The sequence below is a fragment of the Phalaenopsis equestris genome, unplaced genomic scaffold (assembly GCF_001263595.1).
Source record: "Phalaenopsis equestris unplaced genomic scaffold, ASM126359v1 Scaffold000952, whole genome shotgun sequence".
In the NCBI taxonomy this organism is placed as follows: domain Eukaryota; kingdom Viridiplantae; phylum Streptophyta; class Magnoliopsida; order Asparagales; family Orchidaceae; genus Phalaenopsis; species Phalaenopsis equestris.
Window position 1 is genome coordinate 1,002 of NW_018165391.1, and position 9,795 is coordinate 10,796.

Below are 9,795 nucleotides of genomic sequence, written 5' to 3' on the forward strand. Positions count from 1 at the left end.
GAATTTAGCCCAATCTCACAATTCTAGCCCAACCTAGGACAAACTTAACTAAATTCAAACTTTAAAATTAACCTAGTTCAATTCAATTGGACCTAACTTAATCAAATGAAACCCCACCCTAAGTCTACCCAATTTAAGCCTAACTAATATACCAAAATAATATGTTGTTTTAATTATACATTTCATGCTTATTTTTTATGATATTGCACTTTAAAGATGGGTATTTTTATGTTTTTATTGCATGTATATCCAATTTAGGTATTTGGAGAAAAAGTAACAAAAGGACGAAATTTGGAGCCAAAACAATGAATTTTGGAAATTATGGCGCTAGAAGCGCCATTTTAGAGAGAGTTGGCGCCAAATGCACCAGATTGGCACAAGAAGCTCCATTTTATAGAGAGCTAGCACCATATGTGCCAGATTTGGTGCCTGAAGCACCAAAACCCTGAACAGCGCGGTCTAAAGTAAGCTGGCGCCAGATGTGCTAGAACTGGCGCAGAAGCACTAGAGATGACTTTTTGCATATTAAGGAGGTTAAGAATGAGTTTTGCACAAATTTTTAAAGGGACACTTGTTATAAACATTCCTAGGAGTAATTCAATGCATTTGGACACTTTGAAAAGTTCTTTTATGAAGGGATATGTCTCTTGGATCAATGGACATGTCTTTTGAATTCAAAAGGGCTGACTTTTGGATAGAATTTTGGACGAAATTTTGAATTCGGGATTTTTGAATTATTTTTTGGAGGGAGGAAACCTTTAATAAAAGAGAGGTTTTAAAGAACAAAAAGAAGGTGGCGTGTAAGGGGGTGAGAGAGAGAGAGAAAGTCAAGGGCTTGAAGATTTTCTTCAAGGATTGTAAGAGGAGAGGGAAGGTGAGAGATTTCTTTTTCATTACACTTCTAAGAGAGAATTGAAAGTGCTTGTAAGGAGAGAAAGGCTTCAAGAGAGCTTCTAGGGATTTGCTTGGGAATGTTTGTGAGATAAGTTGTTTCTTTTATTTCTTTTATTTTGTAAACTTTTTTTTATATATGAAATATGTGTTTTATCATATCATTCTCATGAATTCTGAGTAGTCTTCTTTATTCTTCTCCCTACTTTGAGATATGGTTTTGTAAAGAATTGATTTTGTTTTTATATGATTTTAAATTTCAATCATTTGTGATGATTTGAACTCCGATCTTCATTAACTTTTCGATCTGACCAATTGAATTGTTAAAATATGTTGAGAAACATATGTTCTGAAAGGACTATGATTTCTACAATATGGTTAGAATCACATTTGATTTCATGGAAGAGGATATCATCCTTAGAGTTGAGTGCAAATAAATAGGGAAATGTACTTTGTTGGATGCAAAATTGGAGATTTTAAGGTGACTGATTAAAATCCTCAATTTGGTCCAGTTGATTGGAAACTGATGTAAGATTGTTAGCCCTCGGGTGAGCGAGTAGTGGGAGCTCTGGAGTGGCAGACGGTATCCTCTCAGCCAAACCACGGAATTAGAGACTAAACTCTAGAGTAGTCAATGTTCTTTATGCACTCGGAAGAGGATAAAGAATAAGATTGCTCTTATTTGGCACAAAACAATTTATATATATATATATATATATATATATATATATATTCAAATGATTTCAAATGATTTTAATTTCTTCACAATCCATATACTCATTGTAGAAGGGAAGGATGCTTCTTAAATATTCACCTGTTATTTAATATTCAAACTTTGCACTTTACTTTTTTTACTTTTAAAAGAATACTTTACATTATAATTTTAGGAACTTATTTACAGGAATTTTCAACTTCCCCGGGGGATCGATATCTAAGACTCCATTAGATCTCTTTATTACGTAAGCGATAAGTATACTTGCATTATATTTAAAAAGGATTTGGCATATTAAAGATTTTAAAAAGATAAAACTACTTTAACTAAAGTTATTTTGACTTGTTTAATTTACATATTTGCTATTGTATCTGTCGTTATTTTTAAAGGGGATTTGACAGATTAAAGATTTTTAAAAATAAAACTATTTTCATTAAGGTTGTTTTTGTTGGGTTTAATTTGCATATTTACTATTGTATCTGTTGTGTGTATTTTATAATATTGAAATATATTTACAAAATTAATACATTAACATATTAACCTCTTTAAAAGTTCATTATCTTAAATTGTTTTTTTTTATTTTATTTAGAAATCTATAACATAAAGAATTTTTTTTTAATAAGTAAAAGTCGTAGATTATGTAAAATAAAGTGTAAGGCATCTAGAGACATCAAGAAAATATACCTCTCAAAGGAATACATCTATATATACTAAACTGAACCCCCAAATATGGCCTCATATCATAGATATGTGAGCAGTTGCTTCATAGAGTCAAATAAACTTAAAAGAAATATCCGTTCGATCTTGTATAACAACAGGGGAATAATGACAACAAGATTTCACAATGATTCAACTTTCAGAGTTTCTGAACACTCCTCATTGAAAAATGCATTGATTTCAATCAATGGATTATGTACTAACAACACTAAATGCAAGGCACGAAACACTATATAAAATACGACATTCATGACTTTTCACACCGAATATCTTCCCTAATCCCAAGTAAATGCAGTGGCTCATGTTTGACACATAGCCATTAGGAAACTTCAAAGAGTGCATCCATTCACATATTATTCTGCATTGATTCAATGTGAGAGAGTATGTAGCTTTTGATTTTATTACTTTACATACATGTATCTATTGAAGTTATATGCCCTTCGTCTTGCAATAATCCTTCAAGTCCACTTTTATTTTGACATTATATTTTATTTTTCCCTTATTATCTATCAAATTATTAAACATATTATCAAAAAAGTTTATCTCAATATGCATAATCAAGATTATGTTTAATCAAATCAGTCCTCAAGTATAGAAAACTCTAGAAAATACTCTGTTTTGTCTAGTTGTGTGCGAAGCTGAAATTAAGAAGTTAATTTGATGAGTTCTAGTCTCTCAGTATCTTTATTTTTTCACTAATCATCTGTCATAAATCAGCCCCAATTATCCTCAGGAGATGACTTACTTTTTCAACTCTTTTTTTTTTTTAAGAAGACATCTCTATTCCTTCTGAATAGGTGATCATGGAATCGAAAACTTTGATGGCAATTGAACCAAGAATTTTTTTCTTCCATGCTTTAGGTGAATGTCTTCAATAGATCCATGCAGTAATGGCAAGCCAATTTTTTTGGCAGTGCTCCAACCAGATTTATTCCCATAAGCTGAGATATCACTAATTGTCCACACAAGAGTAGCTTTCAACTGAAAATTATGTTTAGTAACAATTTAATAAGTTAGCAGCACCTCTATTTCCCACAATGTTTAAAGTTCTTGTATCATAAGCTATAAATAGACATCATTTTTTATATTTGGGTTATATGGATCTAGTATGATCAAATTCAAAAAGAATGTTGCAGTTATGCACATGTTAGGAAGCAAATTATATGATGTAATTATTACTAAATAACAAGAATCGGTTCTTGCACGTGATTGCATGGTGTGAACTCATATTTACATAAATCAAGCCTAAGGTTGTGTGATTAAGATACAAAGTGAGGATAACTATAATCAGAGTTTCTTCCTACTTCCCCATCTAATTAATGACTCAAATAATTAGTATTAATAGATTAGGTACTGTGTCATGTCATGTGAGGAGCTATATGTATAAAAGCAAATAGACTTCCAAGCCGAGGCTTGAGTGGCAAGTAGAAGAGATGCTTGTATACAATATTTTTCTAATTTCTACTCTTTCTCCCCTTGGTTTAAAGTCTGAGCACCACAAAATCTACTTTTTTTTTCTTTTTTTTTAATTAACCTTATAATATACCATGTAAATATTAAATCTATCATCTCAAATATTACCTTAACATCAATATTATTTTTTTTTAGTTTTGTAAATGTCATTCAAAACTAAATTCATAATGCTGTTATTTATGAAGCAATCTTTAGGTTTGTTAAATTCATATTTGATGCTCATCGTTCTCAATGTCACTAAAAATTTCATATGTGTAGTGTAGTTATCCCATAAAGATTATTGTGCAATATTAAGTAAGTCATGGATTGTTGTTCATTGTTCGATGCTTGAATATCATCTAAAATACTCTAAAGAAATGTTTCCTAAAGACATCATAAATCATTCTTCATATGTCAAGATCGTAATCAATTTAAGGGGCATAACTTGATTAGACATCAACATGATCATATTGAAAATTTTTTTAATACTCAACATTTGCCATCCATTATGAATACTAATGTTGAAATCCTTTGATGTAACGGATCCAACTAGACTTCTTTAGGTGTTAGGTGTGATTGATTTTAATTCTTCATATAGGGGCCTCAAAATTTATCTTCTGAAAGGTAAATGGATAGTTGTTGTGTCACTTGCAAAAATTTCTCAGTATTATTCAAGAAATTGTCAGTGAGTCATTTTTTTTATACAATCTGTTATACATTCATGATCTCAAATTTTAAATATCCATCTATAGTATATATATAAATTGATGGATTAGCATATTTTGATATCAATCATACATACATTTTGCTTGTCTTAGAAATCTAATACCAAAACTTCAATGTTTACATACATACAAACTACACAAAATTCTTATGTATTACATATGTAATACCTAAATTTCAATTTTAAAATAAACAAATCACAAAATTCTTATGCATTACATATCATACATCTAAATTTCCTTTTCTACATACAACCTAAACAATTCTTATGTATTACATATATAAACCTGAACTTTACTTTCTACATTCAAATTAAATTACACAATTCTTATGAATTACATATGTACCTCTAAACTTTAATAGTTACAAATAAACCTCACAATTCTTTTGCATTAGATATCTAACTCATAAACTTAAATTTGCACGTACAAACCTATTAATTTTTATTTATCACATACCAAACATATAAACTTCAACCTTTATATAAAAATCGCATAATTTTTATGCATTATATATCTTATATCTAAACTTCAATTTCTGCATATATACACACCACACAATTCCTATGTGCTACATACCTAAAAGTTAAATTTAATTTCTACATACAAACCACACAGTCCTTATGTATTACATATCTAACCCTGAACTTTAATATTTATACACAAACCACACATTTCTTATGTATGCATTACATATATAATACATAAACTTCAACTTCCATATCAAAACCATACTATTCTTACGTATTACATATCAAACACCATAAATTTCAAGTTCTAGAGAGTAACCACAAAATACTTATTAGACTATATGATAATAGATTTAGAGCATGATTTAAGTTGGATTTAACCTAAGGTTTGCTAGATAGTCATTTTAGACAAAATAAAGCCTCATACTTAAAAAATTTGGATTTCATGGATTTCGGCCTTAAATCTAGTATTTACTAAATCCATTGGTGGATTTAGTAAATCAAGCATAGACTTTTCTTGAACACAAAAAGCTTCATATAGGGGCCTCAAAATTTATCTTCTGAAAGCTAAATGGATAGTTGTGATGTCACTTGCACAAATTTCTCAGTATTATTCAAGAAATTGTAAGTGAGTCATTTTTGTTTATACAATCTGTTATACATTCATGATCTCAAATTTTAAATATCCATCTATAGTATATATATAAATTGATGGATTAGCATATTTTGATATCAATCATACATACATTTTGCTTGTCTTAGAAATCTAATACCAAAACTTCAATGTTTACATACATACAAACTACACAAAATTCTTATGTATTACATATGTAATACCTAAATTTCAATTTTAAAATAAACAAATCACAAAATTCTTATGCATTACATATCATACATCTAAATTTCCTTTTCTACATACAACCTAAACAATTCTTATGTATTACATATATAAACCTGAACTGCACTTTCAACATTCAAATTAAATTACACAATTCTTATGAATTACATATGTACCTCTAAACTTTAATAGTTACAAATAAACCTCACAATTCTTTTGCATTAGATATCTAACTCATAAACTTAAATTTGCACGTACAAACCTATTAATTTTTATTTATCACATACCAAACATATAAACTTCAACCTTTATATAAAAATCGCATAATTTTTATGCATTATATATCTTATATCTAAACTTCAATTTCTGCATATATACACACCACACAATTCCTATGTGCTACATACCTAAAAGTTAAATTTAATTTCTACATACAAACCACACAGTCCTTATGTATTACATATCTAACCCTGAACTTTAATATTTACACACAAACCACAAATTTCTTATGTATGCATTACATATATAATACATAAACTTCAACTTCCATATCAAAACCATACTATTCTTACGTATTACATATCAAACACCATAAATTTCAAGTTCTAGAGAGTAACCACAAAATACTTATTAGACTATATGACAATAGACTTAGAGCATGATTTAAGTTGGATTTAACCTAAGGTTTGCTAGATAGTCATTTTAGACAAAATAAAGCCTCATACTTAAAAAATTTGGATTTCATGGATTTCGGCCTTAAATCTAGTATTTACTAAATCCATCGGTGGATTTAGTAAATCAAGCATAGATGTTTCTTGCACACAAAAAGATGTGAAGTTACCTTAATGGATTTGGGTAGGAGAGCGGCAAAAGAAGGAGAAAAAATGGGAGTTTTTGGTCTCCGTATGTCGTGATCCTGTGGTTGTGTTCCCCGCTAGCTCCAATGGCTACTGTATCGAGAGGGTTTGGTCACGAAGGTGATCATATTGGATGAGATAGAGAGAGGGGGAGAGAAAACAAGAGTGTCAGGGAGAGACAAAATTAAACAATGAGAGAGAGTGAGAGAGCCGAGAATGTGGCTCTGCAGGGCGGGATTAGAATTTTAGATTACATGCGTAGGATTTGCATCAAACCAATCCCAAGGTAAATCCATTAGCATCATTATGTTTGATTTTATTTAGTGAGTATGGTGCATTGCCAAAATGTTGATGCAAAGTGCGATGCACATAAATTGCATCAACGTTCTGTCGGCACAAATTCAATGCAAACATTTAGCATCGATAGTGTTTGATGCAAACTTCCTCACAAGCATCATCAAGTCATTTTTACTATAAGGCGGCACAGATCCAACACTATATTTTGCAAAAAAAAAAAATTAATGCTAAATTTGATGCAATTTAACAAATTTCTTGTAGTGTTTTCATGGCTTCTTTTCAGATATATGCTTCTCCAGAATTTTAACTATTGGGATTTACTTGCTCCTCAACTATCTGACATCATATGATAAAAATATGCCTATGTTCTATCTATAAGAAAATTTAGGTCATATCTTATTCTCATCCTTAAAATCTCTTTGCTCAATACACCCACTTCCCTTAGCATCGAAATATAAAACATATACTGCTTATAATATTTATTATTGGATAGCAATAACTTATATTCAAAATTTTAAACTCAACTAATTTTCTCGAAAAGCCCAATAAATAAAGGAATGTCTTCTTTACCAAATCTACCCACGCCCTTAATGGAGCTAATTTTTAAGAATACAAAGTCATACACATGAAATATAACTGCCCAATTCTTGAAATTATAATGCTTCATCTATCTATTTGATTTTTCCTATAATCTACCTTAGATTAATTTGATCTGTTTTTTTTGAGTCGTTTCATATGATAATTCTAGACTTATCAATCTTCTCTTAAATAATTCTATCTCAAACAAATTATGTCCTACACCTTCTACTATATAATGTAATATATAAGACCATGCATAGACATGATTAGAAACCCCTATTATAAGCAATTACAATTAAAGGTATTTAATTTTCTTAGGCACTTTAATCTGTTGCGGATCTACATGCTAAGTTGATATTTATTTTATTTATGACTAAAGATGCTCTCACTAATAAATTTTTAGTTTAGTTCATGTAAGTAACATCTAAACTAAGTTAAGAGAAAAAATGAAATGATAAGTAAGAAAAAAAACAATATTTTGCTAATGTCTCTTCTTCTCTCTTGAGAGGTGCCAGGCCTTAAAAATGAGACTGATTGTATTAATTTCTCATTTCTATACTCTTTTTTTTTCTGAGAAGTAGTACTTTCTTTATGTTTATTCCCTTCCATTCTTTGTGGCTAAAATTTTCTGTTTTTTGAAATACATAAAATTTGAGTTTGTCAATTTTACTATGTTATATAATATTTTAATGTAATTTTCCTTAGCAATGATTTGTTTTAAATTAAAATTTTATATAGCTCATTTTCTAAGGCTAGCAAAATTAAAGAATAAGGCCTAACCAGAATTTTAACTTCCTCTTCTTACTATTACCTGTTTCTACCTAATAAACAGAAGCCGAACCACATTAAAGAGTCATGGTGTATCAACTAACAACAGACTGTCCTCCACTACCAGTATTAATACTCATTATCATGAATGCTTGGGTACCTCCATTTCAATGTATATATATCCTATCCACGTTCTCTCATTTAGTTGGACAGTCAGATCTCTATTATTTCCCTTATAATAGCTGTGGTTTTCTTTCCTGTATATTGTGTTGTGTGTTCTAGCCATCTAGTGTATTTGGTGGAAATGGGGAGGGGTAAGAGTGCGAATGCTTCCTTAGTTTTTTTCGTGGTTTCAGTGTTAACACTTCAGAGCTTGTCAACTCCAGCTTATTGTAGCCGGAGAATTCAGGAAGGATTCGCTGAGGAGAAGCACTATTTTGGTCCTAGCACTCCCTATGGTGGCAGCCCTCCCAAACGTAAGCCGGTTCACTGGATCCTTAACGTAAATATATACTGTTAAGTCTTCATATTTTAGCTTTTTTTTTTCCTGTAGAATAATTTTAGTCATTTTTATAAAAAATTCTGCCAAATATTATTTTCTCAGTCTAATTAATTTTAAAAATTCATATATTCTAACATGAAGCATTAAAAAGGACAAAATTTCGCTTGCTCATAATTATAGTAGATTATTATTATAGTATATTATTAACAGATTTTATAATTAGTTTGCATGCTAATTATGAATAACTGTACGAAAGGCTCAATATAAGATGCTCTTTTATCAATTAATAATAATATTATTATTATTATTATATATTTATATAAATTTCTGTGTGGGTGCAAAAAATATTTCATCCGGGGTCCTGATATATAACTACTTGAGAAATCCAATAAAAGTGTGTAACGGGCACAGACCCACTAAAAGAAAAATTACTTTATTGTATGGTACGCCTCCTCTAGACGCATGCCACACTGTTATTTGAGTCCTGATGCAATAATTCATGAGAAGTCCTGATATAGTATTTTTTCGTGTGTGCGTGGGGCTTGATCATTTCCCATTTCTATATGTGGAAAATAGTATAAGTTCTTTAGTGACAATAACTATTAGTTAGAAAAACACATTTTTAATTAATATGCAAGTGTTCATTATTATTTAGTTTTTTTTGCTAGCTGTTTTATGAAAGTCGGTTTGCACCAACAGCAATGTTTCTCGCATGCAATAAGGTGTTCTAACCGACAATAGCTATCGCACTTTAATATGCAGGACTTAATATAATAGTATTTAAGACATTGGCTTGAATAAATATATAAAAGGTTTCACCATACACAATGCAGACAATTTTTTTTAGTTACACTTCTATACATTTTTAAAGTAATGTGCTAGATGCTAATTATCAGTTATATAAAATAGTGGATTTACGTATCATTAAGGGCATGTTTGGGGTAGCTTCAACTTATTGAATAATCTGATGATAAGTTAGATACGGTGGCT